A 24,448-nucleotide genomic window follows, 5' to 3' on the forward strand; every position below is an offset into this window, starting at 1 on the left:
TGCACTGGCACCACTGGGGATGCACTGCAGTGAGTCCAGAGATTGCACTGGCACCACTGGGGATGCAGTACAGTGAGTCCACACAGTGCACTAGCACCACTGGGGATGCAGTGCAGTGAGTCCAGAGAGTGCACTGGCACCACTGGTGATGCAGTGCAGTGAGTCCAGAGAGTGCACAGGCACCACTGGTGATGCACTGCTGTGAGTCCAGAGAGTGCTCTTGCACCACAGGGGTTGCAGTGCAGTGACTCAAGAGAGTGGACTGGCAGCACTGGGGATGCAGTGCAGTGAGTCCAGAGAGTGCACTGGCACCACTGGAGATGCAGTGCAGTGAGTCCAGAGAGTGCAATGGCACTACTGCGGATGCACTGCAGTGAGTCCAGAGAGTGCACTGGCTCCACTGGGGATGCACTGCAGTGAGTCCAGAGAGTGCACTGGCACCACTGGGGATGCACTGCAGTGAGTCCAGAGAGTGTACTGGCACCACTGGGGATGCACTTCAGTGAGTCCAGAGAGTGCACTGGCACCAGTGGGGATGCAGTGCAGTGAGTCCAGAGAGTGCACTGGCACCACTGGGGATGCACTGCAGTGAGTCCAGAGAGTACACTGGCACCACTGGGGATGCAGTGCAGTGAGTCCAGAGAGTGTACTGGCACCACTGGGGATGCACTGCAGTGAGTCCAGAGAGTGCACTGGCACCACTGGGGATGTGTCCAGTGAGTCCAGTGAGTGCACTGGCACCACTGGGGATGCAGTGCAGTGAGTCCAGAGAGTACACTGGCACCAGTGGGGATGCAGTGCAGTGAGTCCAGAGAGTGCACTGGCACCACTGGGGGTGCAGTACAGTGAGTCCAGAGAGTGCACTGGCACCACTGGGGATGCACTTCAGTGAGTCCAGACAGTGCACTGGCACCACTGGGGATGCCCTGCAGTGAGTCCAGAGAGTGCACTGGCACCACGGGGGATGCAGTGCAGTGAGTCCAGAGAGTGCACTGGCACCACTGGGGATGCAGTGCAGTCAGTCCAGTGAGTGTACTGGCACCACTGGGGATGCACTGCAGTGAGTCCAGAGAGTGCACTGGCACCACTGAGAATGCACTTCAATGAGTCCAGAGAGCACACTGGCACCACTGGGGATGCAGTTCAGTGAGTCCAGAGAGTGCAGTGGCACCACTGGGGATGCAGTGCAGTGAGTCCAGAGAGTGCACTGGCACCACTGGGGATGCAGTGCAGTGAATCCAGTGAGTGCACTGGCACCACTTGTGATGCAGTGCAGTGAATCCAGTGAGTGCACTGGCACCACTGGGGATGCAGTGCAGTGAGTCCAGAGAGTGCACTGGCACCACTGGGGATGCACTGCAGTGAGTCCAGAGAGTGCACTGTCACTACTGGGGATGCAGTGCAGTGAGTCCAGAGAGTGCACTGGCACCACTGGGGATGCAGTGCAGTGAGTCCAGAGAGTGCACTGGCACCACTGGGGATGCACTGCAGTGAGTCCAGAGAGTGCACTGTCACTACTGGGGATGCAGTGCAGTGAGTCCAGAGAGTGCACTGGCACCACTGGGGATGCAGTGCAGTGAGTCCTGAGAGTGCACTGGCACCACTGGGGATGCAGTGCAGTGAGTCCAGAGAGTGCACTGGCACCACCGGGGATGCAGTGCAGTGAGTCCAGAGAGTGCACTGGCACCACCGAGGATGCAGTGCAGTGAGTCCAGAGAGTGCACTGGCACCACTGGGGATGCAGTGCAGTGAGTCCAGAGATTTGCACTGGCACCACTGGGGATGCAGTGCTGTGACTTCAGAGAGCGCTCTGGCACCACTGGGGATGCAGTGCAGTGAGTCCAGAGAGTGCACTGGCACCACTGGGGATGCACTGCAGGGAGCCCAGAGAGTGCACTGGCACCAGTGGGGATGCACTGCAGTGAGTCGTGTGAGTGCACTGGCACCACTGGGGAAGCAGTGCAGTGAGTCCAGAGAGTGCAGTGGCACCACTGGTGATGCAGTTTAGTGAGTCCAGAGAGTGCACTGGCACCACTGGGGATGCAGTGCAGTGAGTCCAGTGAGTGTACTGGCACCACTGGGGTGCACTGCAGTGAGTCCAGAGAGTGCACTGGCACCACTGGGGATGCACTGCAGTGAGTCCAGAGAGTGCAGTGGCACCACTGGGGATGCACTGCAGTGAGTCCAGAGAGTGCTTTGGCACCAGTGGGGATGCACTGCAGTTACTCCAGAGACTGCACTGGCACCACTGGGGATGCAGTGCAGTGAGTCCAGAGAGTGCACTGTCACCACTGTGGATGCAGTACAGTGAGTCCAGAGAGTGCACTGTCACCACTGGGGATGCAGTGCAGTGAGTCCAGAGAGTGCACTGGCACCACTGGGGATGCAGTGCAGTGAATCCAGTGAGTGCACTGGCACCACTAGGGATGCAGTGCAGTGAGTCCAGAGAGTGCACTGGCACTACTGGGGATGCAGTGCAGTAAGTCCAGAGAGTGCACTGGCACCACTGGGGATGCACTGCAGTGAGTCCAGAGAGTGCACTGTCACTACTGGGGATGCAGTGCAGTGAGTCCAGAGAGTGCACTGGCACCACTGGGGATGCAGTGCAGTGAGTCCTGAGAGTGCACTGGCACCACTGGGGATGCACTGCAGTGAGTCCAGAGATTGCACTGGCACCACGGGGGATGCAGTACAGTGAGTCCACACAGTGCACTAGCACCACTGGGGATGCAGTGCAGTGAGTCCAGAGAGTGCACTGGCACCACTGGTGATGCAGTGCAGTGAGTCCAGAGAGTGCACAGGCACCACTGGTGATGCACTGCTGTGAGTCCAGAGAGTGCTCTTGCACCACAGGGGTTGCAGTGCAGTGACTCAAGAGAGTGGACTGGGAGCACTGGGGATGCAGTGCAGTGAGTCCAGAGAGTGCACTGGCACCACTGGAGATGCAGTGCAGTGAGTCCAGAGAGTGCAATGGCACCACTGCTGATGCACTGCAGTGAGTCCAGAGAGTGCACTGGCACCAGTGGGGATGCACTGCAGTGAGTCCAGAGAGTGCACTGGCACCACTGGGGATGCAGTGCAGTGAGTCCAGAGAGTGCACTGTCACCACTGTGGATGCAGTACAGTGAGTCCAGAGAGTGCACTGTCACCACTGGGGATGCAGTGCAGTGAGTCCAGAGAGTGCACTGGCACCACTGGGGATGCAGTGCAGTGAATCCAGTGAGTGCACTGGCACCACTAGGGATGCAGTGCAGTGAGTCCAGAGAGTGCACTGGCACTACTGGGGATGCAGTGCAGTAAGTCCAGAGAGTGCACTGGCACCACTGGGGATGCACTGCAGTGAGTCCAGAGAGTGCACTGTCACTACTGGGGATGCAGTGCAGTGAGTCCAGAGAGTGCACTGGCACCACTGGGGATGCAGTGCAGTGAGTCCTGAGAGTGCACTGGCACCACTGGGGATGCACTGCAGTGAGTCCAGAGATTGCACTGGCACCACTGGGGATGCAGTACAGTGAGTCCACACAGTGCACTAGCACCACTGGGGATGCAGTGCAGTGAGTCCAGAGAGTGCACTGGCACCACTGGTGATGCAGTGCAGTGAGTCCAGAGAGTGCACAGGCACCACTGGTGATGCACTGCTGTGAGTCCAGAGAGTGCTCTTGCACCACAGGGGTTGCAGTGCAGTGACTCAAGAGAGTGGACTGGGAGCACTGGGGATGCAGTGCAGTGAGTCCAGAGAGTGCACTGGCACCACTGGAGATGCAGTGCAGTGAGTCCAGAGAGTGCAATGGCACCACTGCTGATGCACTGCAGTGAGTCCAGAGAGTGCACTGGCTCCACTGGGGATGCACTGCAGTGAGTCCAGAGAGTGCACTGGCACCACTGGGGATGCACTGCAGTGAGTCCAGAGAGTGTACTGGCACCACTGGGGATGCACTTCAGTGAGTCCAGACAGTGCACTGGCACCAGTGGGGATGCAGTGCAGTGAGTTCAGAGAGTGCACTGGCACCACTGGGGATGCACTGCAGTGAGTCCAGAGAGTACACTGGCACCACTGGGGATGCAGTGCAGTGAGTCCAGAGAGTGCACTGGCACCACTGGGGATGCACTGCAGTGAGTCCAGAGAGTGCACTGGCACCACTGGGGATGTGTCCAGTGAGTCCAGTGAGTGCACTGGCACCACTGGGGATGCAGTGCAGTGAGTCCAGAGAGTACACTGGCACCAATGGGGATGCAGTGCAGTGAGTCCAGAGAGTGCACTGGCACCACTGGGGATGCAGTGCAGTCAGTCCAGTGAGTGCACTGGCACCACTGGGGGTGCAGTACAGTGAGTCCAGAGAGTGCACTGGCACCACTGGGGATGCACTTCAGTGAGTCCAGACAGTGCACTGGCACCACTGGGGATGCCCTGCAGTGAGTCCAGACAGTGCACTGGCACCACTGGGGATGCAGTGCAGTGAGTCCAGAGAGTGCACTGGCTCCACTGGGGATGCAGTGCAGTCAGTCCAGTGAGTGTACTGGCACCACTGGGGATGCACTGAAGTGAGTCCAGAGAGTGCACTGGCACCACTGAGAATGCACTTCAATGAGTCCAGAGACTGCACTGGCACCACTGGGGATGCACTGCAGTGAGTCCAGAGAGTACAGTGGCACCACTGGGGATGCACTGCAGTGAGTCCAGAGAGTGCTTTGGCACCAGTGGGGATGCACTGCATTTACTCCAGAGACTGCACTGGCACCACTGGGGATGCAGTGCTGTGACTCCAGAGAGTGCACTGGCACCAGTGGGGATGCACTGCAGTGAGTCCAGAGAGTGCACTGTCACCACTGGGGATGCAGTACAGTGAGTCCACAGAGTGCACTGGCACCACTGGGGATGCAGTGCAGTGAGTCCAGAGAGTGCACTGGCACCACTGGGGATGCAGTGCAGTGAATCCAGTGAGTGCACTGGCACCACTGGGGATGCAGTGCAGTGAGTCCAGAGAGTGCACTGGCACTACTGGGGATGCAGTGCAGTAAGTCCAGAGAGTGCACTGGCACCACTGGGGATGCACTGCAGTGAGTCCAGAGAGTGCACTGTCACTACTGGGGATGCAGTGCAGTGAGTCCAGAGAGTGCACTGGCACCACTGGGGATGCAGTGCAGTGAGTCCTGAGAGTGCACTGGCACCACTGGGGATGCACTGCAGTGAGTCCAGAGATTGCACTGGCACCACTGGGGATGCAGTACAGTGAGTCCACACAGTGCACTAGCACCACTGGGGATGCAGTGCAGTGAGTCCAGAGAGTGCACTGGCACCACTGGTGATGCAGTGCAGTGAGTCCAGAGAGTGCACTGGCACCACTGGTGATGCACTGCTGTGAGTCCAGAGAGTGCTCTTGCACCACAGGGGATGCAGTGCAGTGACTCAAGAGAGTGCACTGGCAGCACTGGGGATGCAGTGCAGTGAGTCCAGAGAGTGCACTGGCACCACTGGAGATGCAGTGCAGTGAGTCCAGAGAGTGCAATGGCACCACTGCGGATGCACTGCAGTGAGTCCAGAGAGTGCACTGGCTCCACTGGGGATGCAGTGCAGTGAGTCTAGAGAGTGCACTGGCACCACTGGGGATGCACTGCAGTGAGTCCAGAGAGTGTACTGGCACCACTGGGGATGCACTGAAGTGAGTCCAGAGAGTGCACTGGCACCACTGAGAATGCACTTCAGTGAGTCCAGAGAGTGCACTGGCACCACTGGGGATGCACTGCAGTGAGTCCACAGAGTGCACTAGCACCACTGGGGATGCAGTGCAGTGAGTCCAGAGAGTGCGCTGGAACCACTGGGGATGCAGTGCAGTGAGTCCAGAGAGTGCACAGGCACCACTGGGGATGCAGTGCAGTGAGTCCAGAGAGTGCACTGGCACCAGTGGGGATGCAGTGCAGTGAGTCCAGTGAGTGCACTGGCACCACTGGGGATGCAGTGCAGTGAGTCCAGAGAGTGCACTGGCACCACTGGGGAAGCAGTGCAGTGAGTCCAGAGAGTGCAGTGGCACCACTAGGGATGCAGTGCAGTGAGTCCAGAGAGTGCACTGGCACCACTGGGGATGCAGTGCAGTGAGTCCAGAGAGTGCACTGGCACCACTGGGGATGCAGTTCAGTGAGTCCAGAGAGTGCACTGGCACCACTGGGGATGCAGTGCAGTGAGTCCAGAGAGTGCACTGGCACCACTGAGAATGCACTTCAGTGAGTCCAGAGAGTGCACTGGCACCACTGGGGATGCAGTGCAGTGAGTCCAGAGAGTGCACTGGCACCACTGGGGATGCACTGCAGTGAGTCCAGAGATTGCACTGGCACCACTGGGGATGTGTCCAGTGAGTCCAGTGAGTGCACTGGCACCACTGGGGATGCACTTCAGTGAGTCCAGAGAGTGCACTGGCACCACTGGGGATGCACTGCAGTGAGTCCAGAGAGTGCACTGGCACCACTGGGGATGCAGTGCTGTGACTCCAGAGAGTGCACTGGCACCACTGGGGATGCAGTGCAGTGAGTCCAGAGAGTGCACTGGCACCACTGGGGATGCGGTGCCGGGAGTCCAGAGAGTGCTTTGGCACCAGTGGGGATGCACTGCAGTTACTCCAGAGACTGCACTGGTACCACTGGGGATGCAGTGCAGTGAGTCCAGAGAGTGCACTGGCACCACTGGGGATGCACTGCAGTGAGTCCAGAGAGTGCACTGTCACCACTGGGGATGCAGTGCAGTGAGTCCACAGAGTGCACTGGCACCACTGGGGATGCAGTGCAGTGAGTCCAGAGAGTGCACTGGCACCACTGGGGATGCACTGCAGTGAATCCAGTGAGTGCACTGGCACCACTGGGGATACAGTGCAGTGAGTCCAGAGAGTGCACTGGCACCACTGGGGATGCAGTGCAGTGAGTCCAGAGAGTGCACTGGCACCACTGGGGATGCATTGCAGTGAGTCCAGAGAGTGCACTGGCACCACAGATGATGCAGTACACTGAGTCCAGTGAGTGCACTGGCACCACTGGGGATGTAGTGCAGTGACTCGAGAGAGTGCACTTGCACCACTGGGGATGCAGTGCAGTGAGTCCAGAGAGTGCACTGGCACCACTGGGGATGCACTGCAGTGAGTCCAGAGAGTGCACTGGCACCACTGGGGATGCAGTGCAGTGAGTCCAGAGAGTACACTGGCACCACTGGGGATGCACTTCAGTGAGTCCAGAGAATGCACTGGCACCACTGTGGATGCAGTGCAGTGAGTCCAGAGACTTCACTGGCACCACTGGGAATGCAGATAAGTGAGTGCAGAGAGTGCACTGGCACCACAGGGATGCAGTGCAGTGAGTCCAGAGAGTGCACTGGCACCACTGGGGATGCAGTGCAGTGACTCCAGAGAGTGCACTGGCACCACTGGGGATGCAGTGCAGTGAGTCCAGAGAGTGCACTGGCACCAATGGGGCTGCAGTGCAGTGAGTCCAAAGAGTGCACTGGCACCACTGGGAATGCACTGCAGTGAGTCCAGAGAGTGCACTGGCACCACTGGTGATGCAGTACAGTGAGTCCAGAGAGTGCACTGGCACCACTGGTGATGAACTGCAGTGAGTCCAGAGAGTACACTGGCACCACTGGGGATGCACTGCAGTGAGTCCAGAGAGTGCACTGGCACCACTGGGGATGCACTACAGTGAGTCCAGAGATTGCACTGGCACCACTGGGGATGCAGTGCAGTGAGTCCAGAGAGTGCACTGGCACAACTGGGGATGCACTTCAGTGAGTCCAGAGAGTGCACTGGCACCAGTGGGGATGCAGTGCAGTGAGTCCAGAGAGTGCACTGGCACCACTGGGGATGCACTGCAGTGAGTCCAGAGAGTACACTGGCACCACTAGGGATGCAGTGCAGTGAGTTCAGAGAGTGCACTGGCACCACTGGGGATGCACTGCAGTGAGTCCAGAGAGTGCACTGGCACCACTGGGGATGTGTCCAGTGAGTCCAGTGAGTGCACTGGCACCACTGGGGATGCAGTGCAGTGAGTCCAGAGAGTACACTGGCACCAGTGGGGATGCAGTGCAGTGAGTCCAGAGAGTGCACTGGCACCACTGGGGATGCAGTGCAGTCAGTCCAGTGAGTACACTGGCACCACTGGGGATGCAGTACAGTGAGTCCAGAGAGTGCTCTGGCACCACTGGGGATGCACTGCAGTGAGTCCAGACAGTGCACTGGCACCACTGGGGATTCCCTGCAGTGAGTCCAGAGAGTGCACTGGCACCACTGGGGATGCACTGCCGTGAGTCCAGAGAGTGCACTGGCACCACTGGGGATGCACTGCAGTGAGTCCAGAGAGTGCACTGGCACCACTGGGGCTTCAGTGCAGTGAGTCAAGAGAGTGCACTGGCACCACTGGGGATGCACTGCAGTGAGTCCAGAGAGTGCACTGGCACCACTGGGGATGCACTGCAGTGAGTCCAGAGAGTGCACTGTCACCACTGGGGATGCAGTACAGTGAGTCCACAGAGTGCACTGGCACCAGTGGGTATGCAGTACAGTGAGTCCAGAGAGTGCACTGGCACCACTGGGCATGCGGTGCAGTGAGTCCAGAGAGTGCACTGGCACCACTGGGGATGCGGTGCTGGGAGTCCAGAGAGTGCTTTGGCACCAGTGGGGATGCAGTGCAGTTACTCCAGAGACTGCACTGGCACCACCGGGGATGCAGTGCAGTGAGTCCAGAGAGTGCACTGGCACCACTGGGGATGCAGTGCAGTGAGTCCAGAGATTTGCACTGGCACCACTGGGGATGCAGTGCTGTGACTCCAGAGAGCGCACTGGCACCACTGGGGATGCACTGCAGTGAGCCCAGAGAGTGCACTGGCACCAGTGGGGATGCACTGCAGTGAGTCCAGTGAGTGCACTGGCACCACTGGGGAAGCAGTGCAGTGAGTCCAGAGAGTGCAGTGGCACCACTGGTGATGCAGTTTAGTGAGTCCAGAGAGTGCACTGGCACCACAGGGGATGCAGTGCAGTGAGTCCAGTGAGTGTACTGGCACCACTGGGGATGCACTGCAGTGAGTCCAGAGAGTGCTCTGGCACCACTGAGAATGCACTTCAATGAGTCCAGAGAGTGCACTGGCACCACTGGGGATGCACTGCAGTGAGTCCAGAGAGTGCAGTGGCACCACTGGGGATGTACTGCAGTGAGTCCAGAGAGTGCACTGGCACCAGTGGGGATGCACTGCAGTTACTCCAGAGACTGCACTGGCACCACTGGGGATGCAGTGCAGTGAGTCCAGAGAGTGCACTGGCACCAGTGGTGATGCACTGCAGTGAGTCCAGAGAGTGCACTGGCACCACTGGGGATGCACTGCAGTGAGTCCAGAGAGTGCACTGTCACCACTGGGGATGCAGTACAGTGAGTCCACAGAGTGCACTGGCACCACTGGGGATGCAGTGCAGTGAGTCCAGAGAGTGCACTGGCACCACTGGGGATGCAGTGCAGTGAATCCAGTGAGTGCACTGGCACCACTGGGGATGCAGTGCAGTGAGTCCAGAGAGTGCACTGGCACTACTGGGGATGCAGTGCAGTAAGTCCAGAGAGTGCACTGGCACCACTGGGGATGCACTGCAGTGAGTCCAGAGAGTGCACTGTCACTACTGGGGATGCAGTGCAGTGAGTCCAGAGAGTGCACTGGCACCACTGGGGATGCAGTGCAGTGAGTCCTGAGAGTGCACTGGCACCACTGGGGATGCACTGCAGTGAGTCCAGAGATTGCACTGGCACCACTGGGGATGCAGTACAGTGAGTCCACACAGTGCACTGGCACCACTGGGGATGCAGTGCAGTGAGTCCAGAGAGTGCACTGGCACCACTGGTGATGCAGTGCAGTGAGTCCAGAGAGTGCACTGGCACCACTGGTGATGCACTGCTGTGAGTCCAGAGAGTGGTCTTGCGCCACAGGGGATGCAGTGCAGTGACTCAAGAGAGTGCACTGGCAGCACTGGGGATGCAGTGCAGTTAGTCCAGAGAGTGCACTGGCACCACTGGAGATGCAGTGCAGTCAGTCCAGAGAGTGCAATGGCACCACTGCGGATGCACTTCAGTGAGTCCAGAGAGTGCACTGGCTCCACTGGGGATGCACTGCAGTGAGTCCAGAGATTGCACTGGCACCACTGGGGATGCACTGCAGTGAGTCCAGAGAGTGTACTGGCACCACTGGGGATGCACTTCAGTGAGTCCACAGAGTGCACTGGCACCAGTGGGGATGCAGTGCAGTGAGTCCAGAGAGTGCACTGGCACCACTGGGGATGCACTGCAGTGAGTCCAGAGAGTACACTGGCACCACTGGGGATGCAGTGCAGTGAGTCCAGAGAGTGCACTGGCACCACTGGGGATGCACTGCAGTGAGTCCAGAGAGTGCACTGGCACCACTGGGGATGTGTCCAGTGAGTCCAGTGAGTGCACTGGCACCACTGGTGATGCAGTGCAGTGAGTCCAGAGAGTACACTGGCACCAGTGGGGATGCAGTGCAGTGAGTCCAGAGAGTGCACTGGCACCACTGGGGATGCAGTGCAGTGAGTCCAGAGAGTGCACTGGCACCACTGGGGATGCAGTGCAGTGAGTCCAGAGAGTGCACTGGCACTACTGATAATGCACTTCAGTGAGTCCAGAGAGTGCACTGGCACCACTGGGGATGCACTGCAGTGAGTCCAGAGATTGCACTGGCACCACTGGGGATGCAGTGCTGTGACTCCAGAGAGCGCACAGGCACCACTGGGGATGCAGTACAGTGAGTCCAGAGAGTGCACTGGCACCACTGGGGATGCACTGCAGTGAGCCCAGAGAGTGCACTGGCACCAGTGGGGATGCACTGCAGTGAGTCCAGTGAGTGCACTGGCACCACTGGGGAAGCAGTGCAGTGAGTCCAGAGAGTGCAGAGGCACCACTGGTGATGCAGTTTAGTGAGTCCAGAGAGTGCACTGGCACCACTGGGGATGCAGTGCAGTCAGTCCAGTGAGTGTACTGGCACCACTGGGGATGCAGTGCAGTGAGTCCAGAGAGTGCACTGGCACCACTGAGAATGCACTTCAGTGAGTCCAGAGAGTGCACTGGCACCACTGGGGATGCACTTCAGTGAGTCCAGAGAGTGCACTGGCACCACTGGGGATGCACTGCAGTGAGTCCAGAGAGTGCACTGGCACCACTGGGGATGCAGTGCTGTGACTCCAGAGAGTGCACTGGCACCACTGGGGATGCAGTGCAGTGAGTCCAGAGAGTGCACTGGCACCACTGGGGATGCGGTGCCGGGAGTCCAGAGAGTGCTTTGGCACCAGTGGGGATGCACTGCAGTTACTCCAGAGACTGCACTGGCACCACTGGGGATGCAGTGCAGTGAGTCCAGAGAGTGCACTGTCACCACTGGGGATGCAGTGCAGTGAGTCCACAGAGTGCACTGGCACCACTGGGGATGCATTGCAGTGAGTCCAGAGAGTGCACTGGCACCACTGGGGATGCAGTGCAGTGAATCCAGTGAGTGCACTGGCACCACTGGGGATACAGTGCAGTGAGTCCAGAGAGTGCACTGGCACCACTGGGGATGCAGTGCAGTGAGTCCAGAGAGTGCACTGGCACCACTGGGGATGCATTGCAGTGAGTCCAGAGAGTGCACTGGCACCACTGGGGATGCACTGCAGTGAGTCCAGAGAGTGCACTGTCACCACTGGGGATGCAGTGCAGTGAGTCCACAGAGTGCACTGGCACCACTGGGGATGCATTGCAGTGAGTCCAGAGAGTGCACTGGCACCACTGGGGATGCAGTGCAGTGAATCCAGTGAGTGCACTGGCACCACTGGGGATACAGTGCAGTGAGTCCAGAGAGTGCACTGGAACCACTGGGGATGCAGTGCAGTGAGTCCAGAGAGTGCACTGGCACCACTGGGGATGCATTGCAGTGAGTCCAGAGAGTGCACTGGCACCACAGATGATGCAGTACACTGAGTCCAGTGAGTGCACTGGCACCACTGGGGATGCACTGCAGTGAGTCCAGAGAGTGCACTGGCACCACTGGGGATGCACTGCAGTGAGTCCAGAGACTTCACTGGCACCACTGGGAATGCAGAGAAGTGAGTGCAGGGAGTGCACTGGCACCACTGGGGATGCAGTGCAGTGAGTCCAGAGAGTGCACTGGCACCACTGGGGATGCAGTGCAGTGAGTCCAGAGAGTGCACTGGCACCACCTGTGATGCAGTGCAGTGAGTCCAGAGAGTGCACTGGCACCAATGGGGCTGCAGTGCAGTGAGTCCAAAGAGTGCACTGGCACCACTGGGAATGCACTGCAGTGAGTCCAGAGAGTGCACTGGCACCACTGGTGATGCAGTACAGTGAGTCCAGAGAGTGCACTGGCACCACTGGTGATGCACTGCAGTGAGTCCTGAGAGTGCACTGGCACCACTGGGGATGTGTCCAGTGAGTCCAGTGAGTGCACTGGCACCACTGGGGATGCAGTGCATTGAGTCCAGAGAGTGCACTGGCACAACTGGGGATGCACTTCAGTGAGTCCAGAGAGTGCACAGACACCACTGGGGATGCAGTGCAGTGAGTCCAGAGAGTGCACTGGCACCACTGGGGATGCACTGCAGTGAGTCCAGAGAGTACACTGGCACCAGTGGGGATGCAGTGCAGTGAGTCCAGAGAGTGCACTGGCACCACTGGGGATGCAGTGCAGTGAGTCCAGAGAGTGCACTGGCACCACTGGGGATGTGTCCAGTGAGTCCAGTGAGTGCACTGGCACCACTGGGGATGCAGTGCAGTGAGTCCAGAGAGTGCACTGGCAGCACTGGGGATGCACTGCAGTGAGTCCAGAGAGTGCACTGGCACCAGTGGGGATGCAGTGCAGTGAGTCCAGAGAGTGCACTGGCACCACTGGGGATGCACTGCAGTGAGTCCAGAGAGTGCACTGGCACCACTGGGGATGTGTCCAGTGAGTCCAGTGAGTGCACTGGCACCACTGGGGATGCAGTGCAGTGAGTCCAGAGAGTGCACTGGCACCAGTGGGGATGCACTGCAGTGAGTCCAGTGAGTGCACTGGCACCACTGGGGATGCAGTGCAGTGAGTCCAGAGAGTGCACTGGCACCACTGGGGATGCAGTGCAGTGAGTCCAGAGAGTGCAGTGGCACCACTAGGGATGCAGTGCAGTGAGTCCAGAGAGTGCAGTGGCACCACTAGGGATGCAGTGCAGTGAGTCCAGAGAGTGCACTGGCACCACTGGGGATGCAGTGCAGTGAGTCCAGAGAGTGCACTGGCACCACTGGGGATGCAGTTCAGTGAGTCCAGAGAGTGCACTGGCACCACTGGGGATGCAGTGCAGTGAGTCCAGAGAGTGCACTGGCACCACTGAGAATGCACTTCAGTGAGTCCAGAGAGTGCACTGGCACCACTGGGGATGCAGTGCAGTGAGTCCAGAGATTGCACTGGCACCACTGGGGATGCAGTGCTGTGACTCCAGAGAGCGCACAGGCACCACTGGGGATGCAGTGCAGTGAGTCCAGAGAGTGCACTGGCACCACTGGGGATGCACTGCAGTGAGCCCAGAGAGTGCACTGGCACCAGTGGGGATGCACTGCAGTGAGTCCAGTGAGTGCACTGGCACCACTGGGGAAGCAGTGCAGTGAGTCCAGATAGTGCAGAGGCACCACTGGTGATGCAGTTTATTGAGTCCAGAGAGTGCACTGGCACCACTGGGGATGTAGTGCAGTGAGTCCAGTGAGTGTACTGGCACCACTGGGGATGCACTGCAGTGAGTCCAGAGAGTGCACTGGCACCACTGAGAATGCACTTCAGTGAGTCCAGAGAGTGCACTGGCACCACTGGGGATGCACTTCAGTGAGTCCAGAGAGTGCACTGGCACCACTGGGGATGCACTGCAGTGAGTCCAGAGAGTGCACTGGCACCACTGGGGATGCAGTGCTGTGACTCAAGAGAGTGCACTGGCACCACATGGGATGCTAGGCCTAGGAAGTGCTGGGGGAAGAACGTTAGGTTTACTCCTGTAAATATTACCCCGAAGTGGGCTTTTGCTCATGTTTGGTGTAGGGTAAACCCAGTGAGTAGTGGGAATCAGTGAGTAAATCCTGCTAGAATGGCAAAGACGGCGCCTATGGATAGGACGTAGTGGAAGTGGGCAACTACGTAGTACGTGTCGTGCAGGGCGATGTCTAGGGAAGAGTTTGCAAGAACGATTCCTGTTAATCCTCCGATGGTAAATAGGAAGATAAATCCTAGAGCTCATAGTATTGGGGGGGGTCTCATTTGATTGTTCCTCCGTGCAGGGTGGCTAGTCAGCTAAATACTTTGATTCCGGTAGGGATGGCAATGATTATAGTGGCTGATGTAAAGTAGGCTCGGGTATCAACGTCTATTCCTACTGTAAACATGTGGTGAGCTCAGACGATGAATCCTAGGAAGCCGATGGATAGTATGGCTCAGACTATTCCCATGTAGCCGAAGGGCTCCTTTTTGCCTGAGTAGTACGTGACTACGTGTGAGATGATTCCGAACCCCGGTAGGATCAGAATATAGACTTCTGGGTGTCCGAAGAATCAGAATAGGTGTTGGTACAGGATTGGGTCTCCTCCTCCAGCGGGGTCGAAGAATGTGGTGTTTAGGTTTCGATCAGTTAGTAATATTGTAATACCGGCGGCGAGTACGGGGAGTGATAGAAGGAGTAGGATGGCGGTAATTAGTACGGATCAGACAAATAGTGGGGTTTGGTATTGTGAGAGTGCGGGGGGTTTTATGTTGATGGCTGTGGTGATAAAGTTGATGGCCCCAAGGATGGAGGAGATACCGGCTAAGTGGAGTGAGAAGATAGCCAGGTCTACTGAAGCTCCGGCGTGGGCAAGGTCACCTGCTAGGGGAGGGTAGACAGTTCAGCCTGTGCCGGCGCCAGCTTCTACAGTGGATGAGGCTAGTAGGAGGAGGAATGATGGGGGGAGGAGTCAAAAGCTTATGTTGTTTATTCGCGGGAATGCTATGTCGGGGGCACCGATTATGAGGGGGACTAATCAGTTGCCGAATCCTCCGATCATGATGGGTATGACTATAAAGAAGCTTATTACAAAGGCGTGAGCGGTAACGATTACATTGTAAATTTGGTCGTCGCCTAGGAGAGTTCCTGGTTGTCCTAGTTCTGCGCGGATTAATAGGCTGAGTGCGGTGCCGACTATTCCTGCTCATGCCCCGAAGATGAGGTACAGGGTGCCAATATCCTTATGGTTAGTGGAAAATAGTCATCGGTTGATGAAGGTGACGGGTAAGATGGCTGAGTGTTGAAGCGTTAGGCTGTAGTCCTTTTTACAGAGGTTTAATTCCTCTTCTTATCGGCTCTGTAGTGAAATTCATGTTGAGTTGCAAGCTCATCGATGCGCACTAGGGTGCGTCAGGGTCTTTGTAGGCAGAAGCCAATTGGTTTAGGCATTTAGCTGTTAACTAGAGTTTTGTGGGATCGAAGCCCATCTGTCTAGGGAGGCTTTAGCTTAATTAAAGCGTCTGACTTGCATTCAGAAGATACAGGTTAATATTCTGTAAGTCTTAATGTGCAGAAACTAAGAGGGTTTAACTCTTATTTAAGGCTTTGAAGGCCTTCGGTTTGGGGTGTTATCCTAAGTTTCTAGACAATGGCATGTATTATTGGGGACAGGGGAAGTAAGAGGATTGATAGTGAGGCAAGGACCGCAGTAGGTGTGCTTGGGGCTTTGCTAGTGTATCATTGTTTTATGTGGTTAGAGGAGTTGGGGGGAAGGGTAATTGTTGAGTGGTATGCGAGGCGTAGGTAGAAGAAGAGGCTGAGCAGTGATAGCATGGCAATTGCCATGGCTGCTGGTGTTATTTCCTGTTTAGTTAGTTCTTGGATGATAAGTCACTTTGGTATAAAGCCTGTTAATGGGGGGAGGCCTGCTAGGGATAAAAGTACTAGTATTAGGGTGGCGTTTAGCACTGGGGTTTTTGTTCATGAGGTTGTGATCATGGATAGGTTAAGGGCTTTGATTTTGTTAAGGGCTAGGAATACGGCTGATGTTATGATTGTGTATAGGTAGAAGGTAAGTAAGGCCAATTTGGGGCTGTAAACTAGGATGATGGCGATTCAGCCTAAGTGGGAGATGGACGAGAAGGCTAGGATTTTGCGTGTTTGTGTTTGGTTCAGTCCTATTCAGCCTCCTAGTGCTGTTGAGGCTAGGGCCATGGCGGTGAGTAGAGCTGGGTCGAGGGATTTGGATGTTAGTAGGAGCAGGGTTAGTGGGGGGAATTTTATGAGGGTCGAGAGTAGCAGGGCTGTTATTAGTGGCGATCCTTGTAGTACTTCTGGGAATCAGAAGTGAAATGGCACTAGGCCCAGTTTAATAGCGATTGCTGCTGTCAGTAGTAGACAGGAGGTTGGGTGGTTTATTTGTGTGATGTCTCATTGGCCGGTGACTCAGGCATTGGTTATGCTAGAGAATAGGACCAGGGCGGAAGCAGCTGCTTGGGTTAGGAAGTATTTCGTTGCGGCTTCTACTGCTCGTGGGTGGTGGGATTTGGCAATTAGGGGAATGATGGCTAGTGCGTTGATCTCCAGTCCTGTCCAGGCCAGAACTCAGTGGTTGCTGGAAATTGTGATTGTGGTGCCCAAGATGAGGCTGAAGGTTATGATTGGGGTCGCGTAAGGGTTCATTAGTAGAGGAGGGGGTTAAACCATCATTTTCGGGGTATGGGCCCGATAGCTTGATTAGCTGACTCTACTAGAAAATAATATAAGGGAAGTATGGAGAATTTTGATTTCTCTTGTGTGGGTTCAATTCCTACTTTTCTAAGGTCAACAGGAAATGAGAGGGCTGTTATACCTCTATGTTCACTTTATCATAGTGACCCTTTGTAGTTCAGGCACATTTCCTTATGTAAGGAGGTAGGCCTGCATAGCAGATAGGTATGCTGATGTGTCAGAGGCACAGAGCTAGTGTGAGGGGTAGGAAGTTTTTTCATAGTAGGTGCATTAGTTGGTCATATCGGAATCGTGGGTATGAAGCTCGGACCCATAAGAAACCAGAAGATAGTAGGAGGACTTTTGTGGCTAGGATGACGGGGAATAGTTCTGTGGGTGGCCCTAGGGCGCTTGGGTTTAGGAATATGATGGCTGTAAGTGTATTTATTAGCATAATGTTCGCATATTCAGCTAGGAAGAATAAGGCGAAGGGTCCTGCGGCGTATTCAACGTTAAACCCTGAGACTAGCTCAGATTCACCCTCTGTGAGGTCAAAAGGAGCTCGGTTTGTCTCTGCTAGGGTGGATACGTATCATATTATTGCTAGGGGTCATGAGGAGAAAATGAAGTATAGAGGCTCCTGTGCGACGGCAAAGGAGCTGAGTGTGTAGCTTCCGCTTAGTATGATTATTGATAGCAGGATTATGGCCAGTGTCACTTCGTATGAAATGGTCTGTGCTACTGCCCGTAGGGCTCCGATTAGTGCGTATTTTGAGTTCGAGGCTCAGCCTGATCATAGGACTGAGTAGACGGCTAGGCTTGACATGGCTATTAGGAAGAGAACTCCGAGGTTTAGATCTGCTAGGGGAAATGGGAGTGGTAGTGGTGCTCAAGTGGTGAGGGCTAGGACAAGGGCTAGTATTGGTATCAGAATGAATAGAAGTGGGGAAGAGGTAGAGGGTCGGATGGGCTCTTTGGTAAATAGTTTCAGTCCGTCCGCAAATGGTTGAAGTAGGCCAAAAGGCCCGACAACGTTAGGGCCTTTGCGGGATTGTATGTAGCTTAGGATTTTCCGTTCTACTAGGGTTAGGAAGGCTACGGCAATCAGGATTGGGATGATGTATAGGAGGGATATAACGAGGCAGCTTAGTGTTGTTATTTGAATCATGGGTGAAGCTAGGGAGAGGATTTGAACCTCTGGGGAAAGGGCTTAAGCCTTCTGCACTTGCCGGGCTCTGCCACTCTAGCTGGTCCTTTTCTAGGATTGAAAGTGGTGGGGGAAGGCCCTCTTCACGGTTTAGTTGGTTTCACTGCTTAGAGGGGGGGGGCGTGCTTGTGGTATTGGCCCCACTTTCCCGGTCCTTTCGTACTGGGGAGAGTGTGTCATAGATAGAAACCGACCTGGATTGCTCCGGTCTGAACTCAGATCACGTAGGACTGTTAATCGTTGAACAAACGAACCCTTAATAGCGGCTGCACCATTAGGATGTCCTGATCCAACATCGAGGTCGTAAACCCCCCTGTCGATATGGGCTCTTGAGGGGGATTGCGCTGTTATCCCTGGGGTAGCTTGGTCCATTAATCAATTATATTGGGTCTGGTCACTGTTAGCACTTTGAGGGGTAGCTCTAGGTAAAGAGGTATGGTCTTGTTTTTGGAGGATTTGTTCTCCTCCAAGGTCGCCCCAACCGAAAAATATCGACCAGGCTCTGCGATGGTAGTGGCCCCAGTGGGGTTGATTGAGGATTCGCGGTGGTCGTTGATTTTTAAGTTCCACAGGGTCTTCTCGTCTTATGTTCACATCCCCGCTTTTGCACGGGGAGATCAATTTCACTGATTATCTGTGAGAGACAGTTAAGACCTCGTTTAGCCATTCATACAAGTCTCGATTTATGGGACAATTGATTGCGCTACCTTTGCACGGTTAGGATACCGCGGCCGTTAAACCTAAGTCACCGGGCAGGCATCACCTTCAATACTTGTTTAATTTGCTGAAGGCTATGTTTTTGGTAAACAGTCGGGCCTTATTAATTTGCCGAGTTCCTTTCACAGATTTTAATCGCTCTTATAGGCGCTCCTGAGTCGGGTTAACAGGGTTAGTTAATACGTGGTCTTGTAGGGGTTTTTGTATCTGTCTAGGTCTGTTAATAATGTTTCTATGTAAGCTTGCGCCGTTAGAGGGGTGTGGCCCTGTACATGAGGGGCCTAGGATGATTCCTAGGATTGTTATGAGGATGGCAGCGGTTTTGGTGATAAGGGGTATGGTTATTGGGGGGGTTTTGGTTGGTGTGATGAAAGAGGTAATGATTATTCCTGCTGTAATGCTGCCTAGGGCGAGTCGGGTTAGGGGGGCGGTGATTAGTGGGTTGTTTTCGTTTATTGATACTATTGGGGGGATTCGGGTTTGTCCAGCTTGGACTAGGATGGTTATGCGGATGCTGTAGGTTGCGGTGAATGCTGTGGCTATAAGGGTTAGGAGTAGGGCTCAAGTATTTAGGTATGATGTGTTTAAGCTTTCGATGATGAGGTCTTTTGAGTAGAATCCGGCTAGGAATGGGGTTCCTATCAGCGCCAGGTTTCCGATGGTTAGGCAGGAAGTAGTGACTGGGAGTATTTTCTGTAGGCCTCCTATCTTTCGGATATCTTGTTCTCCGTTTAGGTTGTGGATGATAGACCCTGAGCATAGGAATAGTATGGCTTTAAAGAAGGCATGGGTTGAGATGTGTAGGAAGGCTAGTTGTGGGAGGTTTAGTCCGATAGTGACTATTATTAGTCCTAGTTGGCTGGATGTTGAGAAAGCAATGATTTTTTTGATGTCATTTTGGGTTAGGGCGCATGTGGCAGCGAATAGGGTTGATAGAGCACCTAGGCATAGGCAGGCAGTTAGGGCTGTCTGGTTGGTGGCTAGCAGGGGGTGCATGCGGATGAGCAGGAAGATTCCGGCTACTACTATGGTACTGGAGTGCAGTAGGGCTGATACTGGGGTGGGGCCTTCTATTGCTGCGGGCAGTCATGGGTGGAGTCCAAATTGGGCGGATTTTCCTGCGGCTGCGAGGATTAATCCTATGAGGGGGAGGATTGGGGTTTGGTGGGGGTGTACGGCTTGTTGGATCTCTCAGGTGTTGAATGTTGAAGCTAGTCATGCTATGCTCAGGATCAGTCCGATGTCTCCGATTCGGTTGTAGATTACGGCTCGTAGGGCGGCGGTGTTGGCATCTGCTCGGCCTTGTCATCAGCCGATGAGAAGGAAGGACATGATTCGTACTCCTTCCCAGCCTACGAATAGGAGGAATATGTTGTTTGCGGTTGTTAGGAGGAGTATGGCGACTAGGAATGTCAGTAGGTAGGTGAAAAATTTTGTTACGTATGGCTCTGAGGCCATGTATCATATGGCGAATTGTAGGATTGATCATGTTACAAATAGGGCGATTGGAAGAAATGTTATTGAGTATTGGTCTATTTTTAGGCTCAGGGGGATTTTAAAGTTTATAATGAATTTTCACTCCCAGTGGCAGGTGACAGATTCTACTCCCGAGTAGATGAATGCGGTTGTAGGGGCTAGGCTAATTAGGAATGCGGTTTTAACAGCGCGGGTGGTGGCTTGTGGGGTGTTTTTAAAGTTTTTAAATAGAAATGGCAGGATGATTGGGGTTAGGAGGATTGTCAGCGTGAGTAGTGTGAGGGAGTTGATTAGTAGTGTGGGGTTCACTACTTTTACTTGGATTTGCACCAAGATGGGTGGTTCCTAAGACCAGTGGATTGCTGTTATCCTTTAAAAGTAAGGGGGCTGAGGTTTTAGGCTCAGATGTAAGAGTTAGCAGCTCTTGTTGGTTAAACCCTCCCCTCGGCAGGTAAGAAGGTTTGAACTTCTATTCTTAGAATCACAGTCTAATGTTTGGTTTAAACTATACTTGCATGAGGGGATTCCGGAGATCAGTTCGGGTTTGAGGATTAGGAGGAATATTGGGATAATGTGGAGTGTTATGAGCAGGTGTTCTCGCGTGGTTGAGTTTTGCATAGATGTGATGTGGGAGGGGATTGAGCCTCGTTGGGTCATTAGTAGTATGAATAAGGTGTAGGAGGCGGTTAGTAGGGTTGCGATTCCTGTTAGGATGATCGTGAAGGCAGATCAGTTGAATAAGGTGATTATAATGGTTAGCTCTGCTATGAGGTTTGTTGTTGGGGGTAAGGCTATGTTTGTTAGATTGGCCAGCAATCATCAGGTAGCTATGAGTGGTAGGAGAGGTTGTAGGCCTCGTGTGAGTAGTAGAATTCGGCTGTGCGTACGTTCATAGTTTGTGTTGGCTAGGCAGAATAGTATGGAGGAAGTTAGTCCATGGGAAATTATTAGGATCATTGCCCCTGAGAATGATCAGTGGGTTTGGATTATTCCTGCGGCGATAACTAGGCCTATGTGGCTAACGGATGAATAAGCGATTAGTGATTTTAGGTCTGTCTGTCGTAGGCAGATTGAGCTAGTCATTAGGGCGCCTCATAGGGCCAGGGTTAGGAAGGGGTAGTGCAGGAGGTTGGACAGTGGGCCCATAAATAGAGTGACTCGTATAATTCCGTATCCTCCTAGCTTTAGTAGTAGGGCGGCGAGGAGTATTGAGCCTGCGATGGGTGCTTCTACGTGGGCTTTTGGCAGTCAGAGGTGTAGGCCGTATAGTGGGGCTTTTACTATGAATGCTATGAGCAGTGCTAGACCTGATAGTATTCCTGTCCATGAGGTGGATAGGGTTGGGTGGGTTAGTTGTAGGGTTGGCAGGTGCAGGGTGCCAATTTTCACGTATAGGTGTATGATTGTGATTAGCAGGGGTAGAGAGCTTACTGGCGTGTAGAATAGCAGGTGTATGCCAGCGCTTAGGCGTTCTGGTTGGTTCCCCCATCGGGTGATTAAGATTAGGGTGGGAATGAGGGTTGCTTCAAATGAGATGTAAAATAGTGCTAGTTCTGTGGTGGAAAAGGCTAGTAGGATGAATGGCTGGACTGCGACTAAGGTTGAGATAAAGATTCGTTTGCGTTGTAGGGGTTCTTGTTGCAGGTGGTTTTGGCTTGCTATGATTATGAGTGGGAGTAGTCAGCAGGATAGTACTAGGAGGGGGGATGAGATTTGGTCAATTCCTGTTCAGTTGGATAAAAATTTGTAGGGGTAGTAGGTTGGGATTAATCACTGTAGGCTTAGGGCAGCGATTAGGAGGCTGTATAAGGTGGTGTTAGTCCATAGAAATTTTGGTGGAGACAGCAGGGCTGTTGGAAGAAGTATGATTGTGGGTAGGATGATTTTTAGCATTGCAGGAGGTTTAGGTTGTGTAGATGGTCGGAGCCATGTGTGCGGGTGGAGGCTACTAGGATGGCCAGGCCTGTGCCCGCCTCACACGCTGAGAAGGTTAGCATGAGAATTGGTACCATGGTGAATGAGGAGACTTGGTTTTCGATGGATCATATTGATAGGCCTACGAATATCGATAATATTATGCTTTCAAGGCATAGTAGGGCGGATACTAGGTGGGTTCGGTGGAAGGCTAGTCCTAGTCCGCTGAAAATGAAGGCTGAGTAGAAGCTTAAATGTAGGGGCGACATAAGAAAGTTACAGGGTTGGCTGTAATCTGCTGGGTCGAAACCAGCTATCTTTTTGGTTAGACTAACTTTCTGTTATTCTGCTCATTCTAGGCCCCCTTGAATTCACTCGTAGGCCAGTCCGAGTGTTAGGAGAAGGAGGATCACTACAGTTCAGGTGAGGGTCATTAGGGGGGATTGGAGTTGGACGGCTCATGGCAGGGGGAGTAGGAGGGCGATTTCTAGGTCGAATAGGACGAACAGGATGGCTACTGAGGAAGAATCGGACTGAGAATGGTAATCGAGCAGATCCAAGTGGGTCGAATCCACATTCGTACGGTGAGAGTTTCTCTGAGTCGGGGTTTATTTGGGCGAGTCAGAAGTTTAATGCGGTTAGGGCGGCGCTTAGGATTGATGATAGGGCGAATATGAACATGAGTGCGTTCATTGCTCTCCTCTGGGTTTATACCAGATTCTAGAGATTGGAAGTCAATTGTAATTAATAAACTAGAAGAGCAAGATCCTCATCAGTAGATGGTTATGTAGAGGAATAGTCAGATGATGTCTACGAAGTGTCAGTATCAGGCTGCTGCCTCGAATCCGAAGTGGTGGTCTGATGTAAAGTGGAACTTGATCAGTCGGAAGAGGCAGACGGTCAGGAAGGAGGATCCGATGATTACGTGGAGTCCGTGGAATCCAGTGGCAACGAAGAAGGTAGATCCGTAGACGCTATCGGCGATTGAGAATGGGGCTTCGTGGTATTCTATTGCTTGTAGGGCTGTGAAGTAGAATCCCAGGAGGATCGTTAGGGTTAGGGCGTGGATGGCGTGTTTTCGGTTTCCTTCTGTGATGCTGTGATGGGCTCACATTACGGTAACGCCTGAGGCTAGTAGGATGGCTGTGTTTAGTAGGGGGACTTCTATCGGGTTGAGTGGTTTAATTCCTGTTGGGGGTCATTGGCCTCCTAGTTCTGGGGTTGGGGCCAGGCTCGAGTGGAAGAACGCTCAGAAGAACCCTAAGAAGAAGAATGCTTCGGATGTGATGAAAAGGATTATGCCGTATCGTAGGCCTTTTTGGACTGTGGGAGTGTGATGGCCTTGGAAGGTGCTTTCTCGTACAATGTCTCGTCATCATTGGAGTATTACTAGGGGTATTGAGATGAGGCCTAGGGTTAGTAGTATGGATGAGTTGTAGTGGAATCACATGATTAATCCTGAGGTTGTGAGTAGGGCGGCGGCTGCCCCGAAGATTGGTCAAGGGCTTGGGTCAACTATGTGGTATGAGTGTGCTTGGTGTGCCATTAGATGTTTTCTTGTAAGTATAGGCTTAGAAGGAGCACGAAGACGTAGGCCTGGATTATGGCTACTGCTACTTCTAGGATGGTTAGGAGTAGTAGGATGATTATTGTTAGGATGGATACTGCAGGAAGGGTGGGTATTAATGCAATGGAGGCTGTAGAGACGAGTTGGATGAGTAAGTGTCCTGCTGTAAGGTTGGCTGTAAGGCGGACTCCGAGGGCTAGGGGGCGGATTAGTAGGCTGGTTGTTTCGATCAGGATTAGTGTGGGGATTAGGGGTGTAGGGGTACCTTCGGGTAATAGGTGGGCTAAAGAGGCTGATGGTTGGTTTCGTAGGCCTGTTAGTAGTGTGGCGAGCCATAGTGGGAAGGCTAGGGCTATGTTCATAGATAGTTGGGTGGTTGGGGTGAATGTATATGGAAGGAGGCCTAGAAGGTTGATTGTAAGAAGTATGATTATTAGGGATGTAAATATTATGGCTCATTTGTGGCCATTTTTGTTGAGTGGGACTATTAGTTGTTTTGTGATTAGGTGAAGGAGTCATGTTTGGATAGTAGAAAGGCGGTTGTTGATTCATCGGTTGTTTGGGGACGGGAATAGTAGGGCTGGGAAGAGTAGGGATAGTAGGATTAAGGGGATGCCGAATAGATTGGGGCTGGAAAATTGGTCAAAGAAGCTTAGGTTCATGGTCAGGATCATGGTGTGGGTTTGGTAGTGAGGGAGGTCTTATTTGATGGGGGGTTGGTTGTGGTGAAGGCTAGTAGTTTTGGTTGGATGAGGAGTGCTAGGGTTAATCAGGTTATAATTATGATTGAAAATCATGGTGCGGGGTTAAGCTGTGGCATATCATTAAGGAGGGGGAAGTCCCTCT

General features: G+C 53.9%; 2 long non-coding RNA genes across 2 annotated transcripts in view; one reads left to right on the forward strand and one right to left on the reverse strand.

The window, feature by feature from the left end:
* LOC310893320 overlaps positions 1–24,448 on the reverse strand; it is a 56,446-nt gene that overhangs the window by 30,771 nt on the left and 1,227 nt on the right. The window lies entirely within an intron of this gene.
* LOC310893326 overlaps positions 1–24,448 on the forward strand; it is a 53,552-nt gene that overhangs the window by 16,327 nt on the left and 12,777 nt on the right. The window lies entirely within an intron of this gene.

This window comes from Anser anser (assembly GCF_964211835.1).
Source record: "Anser anser genome assembly, chromosome: 2".
Lineage (NCBI taxonomy): Eukaryota > Metazoa > Chordata > Aves > Anseriformes > Anatidae > Anser > Anser anser.